We start from the raw sequence: 8384 nt of genomic DNA on the forward strand, positions 1-8384 counted from the left end.
GAGTGTGCCTTTATTTAACTAATCCTGATTCATAGCTTGATCTGTACACAACCCTCAACAATCTACTGTCTGAAATCTATTGCCAGGGCTCCCCACGGACGCCCCTCCTAGTGCGTCCCGGCACCCCCACCTTTAAATTTTAGAGGGTCCATGGACCCCCACTGCAGTATTTTAGAGGGTCCCAAGGGTCCAAAAGCCGAAAGGTCCCAATGTACTCATAAAACATTGTGGTCACGTATAGTGTACTGCGAAGTGTCGATTGCAGTCTGAAAATGGTATCTACGGTACGCACGATAAAGAAAATTTAGTGCGTCCTAGGACCCGCTCTTTTAAAATCTAGTGCGTCCCGGGACCCCCTCCATATATTTCTAGTACGTGTTTTCGGCTTCTAGTGCGTATAGGACGCAGGGACGCGCGCTATGGGGAGCCCTGATTGCTACAGAGTAGAGTACTTAGTTAAACCGGGCCAATTGAAAGAACGATGACTTCACATGTACGTCAGTCAGTCCGTTAGTCAGTCCAAAAGGACTCATCACTGAAGCTAGAACTGTTGTCATATTACATGATACAGTACGCTGTATGGAGTGCGCCTTAGCATTCAACAATTGACTTTCCCTCCTGGAGATTTTAATGTTTATTGAACAAAACCAGTCAGCAAGACCTACTGCAATTAGTAATGCTTCGCAATTAGCTATGACGTCATGGAAGATACTTTCTCTTACGGATTTTGAAAGCACGCAAACAAACTTATTATCAACACAGAGCACAACACCGACTGCGTCATCGGGGATCCCAAACAGGATTGCACAAATACAAAGGCCGGGCAGAGAGACAGAGACTCGATGGGTTTGAGGGCAAAGGTCAAAGGGCAAAGTATCGTATAGTGGTAGCTTGTGCCTTGGCACTTATCGGCCACTTGACGTTAAGAGTCTGCTATCATTTCCATAACACACAGCAAATATTATCTTGAGATACTACTCCGAGCAAATCTTACGACACGAGAGAGAGAAAGTGAGAGGGAGTGAGAGAAAGAGAGAGAGAATGAGAGAGGGAGAGAGAGGCAGACAGACAGACGGACAGACGGACAGACAGACAGACAGACAGACAGACAGACAGACTAACGCATGTCAACAAAAATTATCTTCATCACGGGTTTGAAATGTCATTTTTCAGCAGCAAAGAGTCAACAAACCACTTGGTAATGTAAGAACGGTTTCATCCGCAAGACACTTATAAAACATTCACTTATTTAACCACTTGCAACATGAAAGTGAAACGTGTGCACCAATTTAGCATGCACATAATAATTAACCCACCCGGCCAAGCTAACCGGGTTAACATATTAACTGCAAATAATTACTTCTCAACGGAAATAACTTAATTCGTCGTGTATCCTTTCTAAAGTAGAAAACCAGATTAACAAATGAAAAGCAAATGACAACCCGTCTGACGGAAATAAAAGTTTCCCCTTTATCTTTTCAAAAACCGATTACGCCGACGTTCACAAAATCCATTCTGGTTTGAGCAAGCAAACCTGGAATAAAAGAAAATCCTTTGGACAGGGAGAAAGTAATTATTTCTGGAAATATTTATCGAAATGCATCAAACGACCCCGCTATGAAAAATATCGCTGCTCAAACCACAGCCCTGTGGACTGATATTTTAAGATATCCTACAGACGGAAACGACATTAATAAGTGAAAAGACATTAATAAGTTAGTGTTTGAAGCCTTTTTCATTGGTTCGCACCGATAAAAAAAAAAAGGAGAAGAAAAAAAAGAAGAGGCAAATATCAGCAAACCTCGTGTGACGTAGTAATTAATCATTGCTGCAGATCTAATAAAGAAAGAAGAAGCTTTCTCTCGGCGCAGACACACATTTGATTCGACTGCATGCGTCTCCTTTTGATTCCCCAGCACGCTTAAGGGCAAAATACATCTGCGCTGTCGCCACTACACTACATGCTGCGCTAAGGATTATGATGAGAACTTGGCCTGTTTTCTTTTCACGCAACGTGTGGCAGGCTGGGAAAACCCCCCAAGAATTACTTCAATAATCTGCAGTGCGTCGTCTGTCCTGCTGAAGTTACATAGGTGAGCGCCGGGCCTTAGATGCACGTCGTAACTGCGCGTGGAGGTGTAAGGGCTGACCTTTTTTTTTAGCCGGAAGTTGACTTCGCGAAGTCTTTTCACCGAAATTTCGGTGCCAGAGTTTCGTACGGCGAGCTTCGTGAAGTAGACTTCGCCCAATGAATATCAGGCTTCAAGGTAGCTTTCTTCACGTGCAAACCTTGTTGTGGACCATCACAGATTTATCCAGGACTTTACGCGTGATAGGAGCATCCTTCCACTTGGACGCATACCAAAAATCAGTCCGACTGACTTCTTTGTTGGGTGTCAATGTTTCTGTGCTAAACTATACAATTTAACTTCGCAAGTTGACACTGGTGTCATTTAATTTTTTTTTTAATCAGTGTTTATTTCTACTCAGTACGCAGTGCAGCTAGGTTGTAGACTGGAGGTAGGTGACCACGTGGACAGATGCTCTTATTCCATGGTAAAGTGTGAACGAATCTAAAGTGATTTAGAAAATGGTCCACCTGAAAAACAAAAACCAATTCAGGTGTGAAATATGGATTTTCAATGCTCATTGTATGTGTTGTTACATTTTTAAAGCGTCCCAAAACTACTATCTATATATGGAATGTAAATGCCAATTGTATTTGTTTTAGTGTGTGTAAGCGCCCGGAGCTGCCACTTGGCTTATGCAAGATCTTTTTATTGTCGCCGGGACAGTTCAGTCACTTGCTCATACAAGACAAAACCTAACGGTTTATAGCTGCAGATCCAACGAAACATTTTGTATCCGACGTTACTGTCTCCACCGAGACCGAAAGGCAAGAAGATGAGGGAGGGTGTCATAGTTCATTGGTGCACTGGCTCTCCTGTCTTATTGTCAAAGGTGAAGGGTTGACAAACACTAGGTTAGTAAAGATGTGTGGGTGTATGGGGGATTGGTGTGTTGCTCTGAAGGTATTATGTGAACTGAAACCATAACCTGTGCATTAGAACATTATGAATGATCACCGACACGGTTTTCCCCGTGTTTTGTCTGAGAGAAGACTAAATAAAGGGCATAAAATAAGGGGGGGGGGGGGGAGGTGAGGCCCTCTACATGGATGCGATTTTAAATTTCCTAACTGATGAACCTGTGCATTAGAATAGTAAGAATGACCGTCAACGGGATTTGTCGTCCTTATTGTCGAAAACGATACCGAAGGGGGAAGGAACATAAAGGGTAGAAAACGAGGGCTGGTGAGTGCACAAATGCATTTCCTTTGGTGCCTCACTTTCAAACGCAGAAGGTGAACCAATACTAAACCTGCGCATTAGAATAATTATGAATGAACAGGGACGGTAGTTTAGTCTTTATTGTCTTTGAGGAGACGAAATGGGTACACATGGAAATGTGTCTGCGTTGGTGCATTTCCCCTGCTGCCGTACGTTTAAAAGGAAACTAACATTTAACACGTGCATTAGAATATTATGAATGAAAATTGAGGATCACTTTCTTCTTTATCGTTTAAGGCGAGACCGAAAAGGGAGTATTTTAAGGATGTGCATGCTTGTGTGTGTGAGTGTGGGGGGGGGGGGGGGGGGGAGGGGGGAAGGAGTGGTTATATGCAAGTCCGGTACACTGCCACGTTTCATTTTAGTGTAAGGTGAAGGAACACTAAACTTTACTGTGGAATATTATGAATGAACATTAATTTTATTCTACGAACATTTTCTTCTTTGTCGCATAAAGCTAGACCGAAAGGTAGAATTCTAGGGTGTAGGGCGTGCGGGGGGGGGGGGGGGGGGAGGCAAATCCGATTGACTGCGACACTAACCTTTGCAATAGAATATTATATGAATGAAAAACTGCGATTATTTTGTTCGTCTTTATTGTCTGAAAACAGGGGTGGGGTGAGAATATGAAGAGCTGGAGCGTGTTATGTGTTTCTCTGCCTCGTCACTTTTAAAAGTATAGGATAACTACTATTTGTGCATTAAACTAGTACGACTGAAAGCCTTTGACTTTTTCACATACGATTTGTTTCAACCATGTACACAACTCTAGGAATGTTCCTTGGCTTGAGTACATTCAATTATTTTAAATACAACAAAATACAAATTGCTAACTGACTTTGCTAAGTTGGTTGTGTAATGTTGTGTCATAAGCATACACACAACAACAATAGGCGACTTGCCCTATCGGCCAGCGCCGCGAAATCGCGCGATAAATCTGCAATACCTTGCGTGGTCTTGCGAGATTCGCCTCAAACTGCGGGCATGTTTTGATGGCTCTGTGAGAGGTTGCGTTTCAGTGCAGACACTTCGCCTTGAAAATGGTGAATTTGCACTGTGCAGCAGTGGGCAGCAGCAATGTTAGCTGCAAGAATAATCCTAAAGTTCGTTCAAAGTACCCAAGCATGTCCCGTACACAAAGGAAAGGCGAACGAGTTTTTTTTTAACACAAGCCAGAGAACACCAACGCTTGTGAAGCGATGGCTGAATTCTCTTCGACGTCAAGATGACGTGCCATCCCGGTACTCCGTTGTCTGTTCAATAACTTTATCAGCTTCGGTTTCTTGTATCCTGAATATTGTATTTTTCTTTCTTTGAGGTATTTTTGCAACGTTGGTACTTGCAATCGCATAAAAATTCTGCTGTTCGGTAGCCATTGTTTAGATCAATGATTATAGTGTATGGAAGAAACGATAACTCTTGAGAGCAAAAAATGTGCCCGCAGGGAAGTGAACCTTCCTTATCTTTCGCACCGGAGAGCTATCCAAGCGGGGTATTGTGCAAGTTGGCTATTAACAACAAAACACACACAAAAATCCACTCAAGGTTCATGCATATTTGCCGTTTTTGGGGGAGAGGACCTGGGAGAGAAAAATTGCAAAACTATTCAGAAACAAAACTTTTTTTTATAACCACCAGTAGCAACGCCATTGTGCATTTTGCTTTGATTTTCTGCCACCCGCAGGGCCATGGTTTTTAACCCTGATGCCATATCGGTCAAGGTATAGAGACAATTAGCGATATTAGGGTGTGATCTTGTGACCCAGATCAAACTGAGGATGGTCAATATCCGGCTTTTTACTACGCATGGTTGTATAATCATACGTGGAAAACCCGAGTGAATTGTGTCACTGACGCACAGGTCGGGTACCCCCCGCGGGTTAGGGGGAAGAATTTACCCGATGCTCCCCAGCATGTCGTAAGAGGCGACTAACGGATTCTGTTTCTCCTTTTACCCTTGTTAAGTGTTTTTTGTATAGAATATAGTCAATTTTTGTAAAGAATTTAGTCAAGCAGTATGTAAGAAATGTTAAATCCTTTGTACTGGAAACTTGCATTCTCCCAGTAAGGTAATATATTGTACTACGTTGCAAGCCCCTGGAGCAAATTTTTGATTGGTGCTTTTGTGAACAAGAAACAATTGACAAGTGGCTCTATCCCATCTTCCCCCTTTCCCCGTCGCGATATAACCTTCGTGGTTGAAAACGACGTTGAACACCAAATAAAGAACAGGTCGGGTCTGGGTTTGGGAGTGTGCTCGTCATCGTTTTGTCAGGTACACGTGAATTGGTCAACTATTTAAAGATAACTTTAATCCTTCATGTGTAAATCACCACAGAACTTTCCAGGATAAAACAAAGCATAACATTATCCCTCAGTTAGAAAAAAAAAGCAAGAAAAAAAGCGCATAAAGCCCAGAAAGCCGCCAGGCGGTTGATTGATGTTGGGTGGGTGTTCAAACGAAAGGACGCTAACTGTATTCATTCTGTATGAAAGCTTGGCCAGATTTGTGGTTGTGAACAAGATCTTTTACACAACCACACCAAAAACAAACACACACAACCATTTATTGCAACATCGATCTGATTGGACCCCGGCCCCCTCTCCCCGTCAAAGACATTTTCGCCAACTCATAATTAATGGTAATTAACTGTCATTGAATTAAGCTCATAAAATCAGTCACTATAACTTCTTTCATCCACGAAACTTTCTTGAAGCCCCCCCCCCCCCCCCCCCCTACTATCTCTTGTCAGTTTCCGGCCTTCCATATTTCCAGGGTTTCTTCACGTCCCCTCCCCGTCATACGTCACTCCCGCTAGTTCAAAATATAACGGTCAATATTATGAAACTGAAACACGTTTAGAATCGTCTGGCTACCTCTCACATACTACCACTTTCTTTTTCTCACTTTCGACTCTCAGTTTCCGGCCTTAATATTTCCAAGTCTCCGCATGTCCCCTCGCTAGTTCAAAACATAATGGTCTATATTATAAAACTGAAACACGCTTAAAATTCAACAGCCTGGCCTCTCACTTTTGAAACACTCCTTCAAACCCGCCCCTCCATATATCCTTTTTCAGTTTCCGGCCTCCTTGTTGATATGTCTCTGCATGTTTCATCTCCTTTAGACATTCCCGCCGATTTAAAATAAAACGAGATAATTAATTATGAAACTGAAACCTGCTCACATCATATACGCGCCTTTCAATCACTAAACTTTCTTACCCCGTCTTTTCCTCCCTGTATTGTTTTGTCTTCTTATTGCGAGGTCTCTTGCGTTTTTTTCTTCTTCTGTTAGTGTACATATGCGTGCGCGAGTGTAGTATGCTTTGTATGGTATTTTTATCTGTTGTCTTATTATTTGTTTTGTCTTTTAATGTGCACCACACTGAAATTTCTCTGTATGAGATAATAAAGTATTCGTATTCGTATTCGTATTCGTATTCTTCCTTTTAGACATTTTCTCTCTTTCATAGCGTAGTAAATCACTGGAGCTCGATCAAACCACCTAACTAACCTCCAAATCATCCATCCAAACCTCTCTCTCTGCTGTCTTTCATCCACACAATCATGAAACCCAAAACATTCCTTCCAAACTCCCCATCCCCACATCAATTTCCGGCCTTTTTTGTGTGTGCATGCTTCCTTCCACCTCCAGTCAGTTTAGAATAAGGGTCAGTCACTAAAACTCATCGAACCTGAACATTAAACAAAAAAGTCCTACCTCTACCAACCTTTTTCATCTTATAATCCAACCCCCCTTTTCCTCCCGTCACCCCCACCCCTCAGTTTCCGGCCTTGATATTTCCCTCCCTTCCCCCTCCCTTCCCCACCCCTCCACGTTCACCTAACACCCCCCCCCCCCACACGCCATCCCCACCCACCCCCCCCCCCCCCACCCCAACGTCCGAAGGTCAAGCCGAGTCCCTTCTTGACCTCGCCATTGCCACAGCTCCGTAACCCAACCTCACCCAGACACTCAAATAAAGAGAGCAAGCTGGGTTTTCCCCACCCTGTTATCGACCACCCGGCCACCCGGCTTTTTGAATATCCACCCCGCTTGCAACCAGCAGTCACCCGACAACAACCTTTTACAGGGGAGTGCACGCACGCCACGCTATTACTATTAGCAACGATTGTCAAAAAGCGGCGGGGCTTGAGAACTAGCACGCCCTGGCACAGACGAGACTGAACCCAACTCCGGTGTGTTGCAATGGACGAGGTCAATGTCACTCAATAGAATAAGAGGTGTTTGTAGTGTGATCGCGCTCGCTCGCGCGGGTTCGGGCATGCGCGTGCTTCGTACGGTGTTTCGAACGGGTGTGGGTTTTATTTTTGGGTTTTGACACTGATTTGCCTTGTTCCTGGAAGGAAAAAAATAGTGCACTTTTGTGTGTCTGAAGAAGTTGGGGGGGGGGGGAGTGAAGCAAGTTGGGACACGTTTGTGTGTGTGTTTTATACATGAACAACAATAACAACGCCGCCGCCGCCGCCGCCGACAACAACAACAACAACAACAACAACAACAACAACAACAACAGCAAAAACAACAACAACAACAACAACAACATACATAGCAACAATAGCAATAACAACAACAATAACAACAACAACCACAACACTGAACGACGAACGTAAGCACGGATAGACAAAGACTTGAATTGCAGTGCAGACACTGAAATAAAACGGCAGACAAAGACACAAAACAGACAGAAAGACAAAGACAAAAGCGAATCGCGTCACACTTGAAGATAAAAAAAAAGTGTATTACACGTCGAACAAACCGCAGCTTTCAAGTATTAATGCCAGCACCGTGATTGAAAATCAAAACAGAAGAGTTCAAACCCTGTGAATCCCTTGCAAAATGACCGATATTTTGTGAATCAATAATGACAGATACGCTGTATAGTGGGGGTAACTTCGTTCTTCACCTGTGTGAAAAGTCAAATCCTACCTTTCCCACACAGGTCAGACCAGACTTTCTTACAAACTTTGCAAAATGACGAACGTGCAATTATATCCCAGGTTTAGCGA

At 43.4% G+C, this 8384-nt stretch overlaps 1 long non-coding RNA gene across 1 annotated transcript; it reads left to right on the forward strand.

Annotated features, from left to right (window-relative positions):
• The first annotated feature begins 5007 nt into the window (after positions 1–5007).
• LOC138963544 (uncharacterized) lies at positions 5008–5755 on the forward strand. The gene is made up of 2 exons (XR_011454855.1): positions 5008–5211; positions 5583–5755. It is a non-coding gene; the product is annotated as an uncharacterized lncRNA (long non-coding RNA).
• The last annotated feature ends 2629 nt before the right edge of the window (positions 5756–8384 follow it).

The sequence above is a fragment of the Littorina saxatilis genome, linkage group LG4 (assembly GCF_037325665.1).
Source record: "Littorina saxatilis isolate snail1 linkage group LG4, US_GU_Lsax_2.0, whole genome shotgun sequence".
NCBI classification, from domain to species: domain Eukaryota; kingdom Metazoa; phylum Mollusca; class Gastropoda; order Littorinimorpha; family Littorinidae; genus Littorina; species Littorina saxatilis.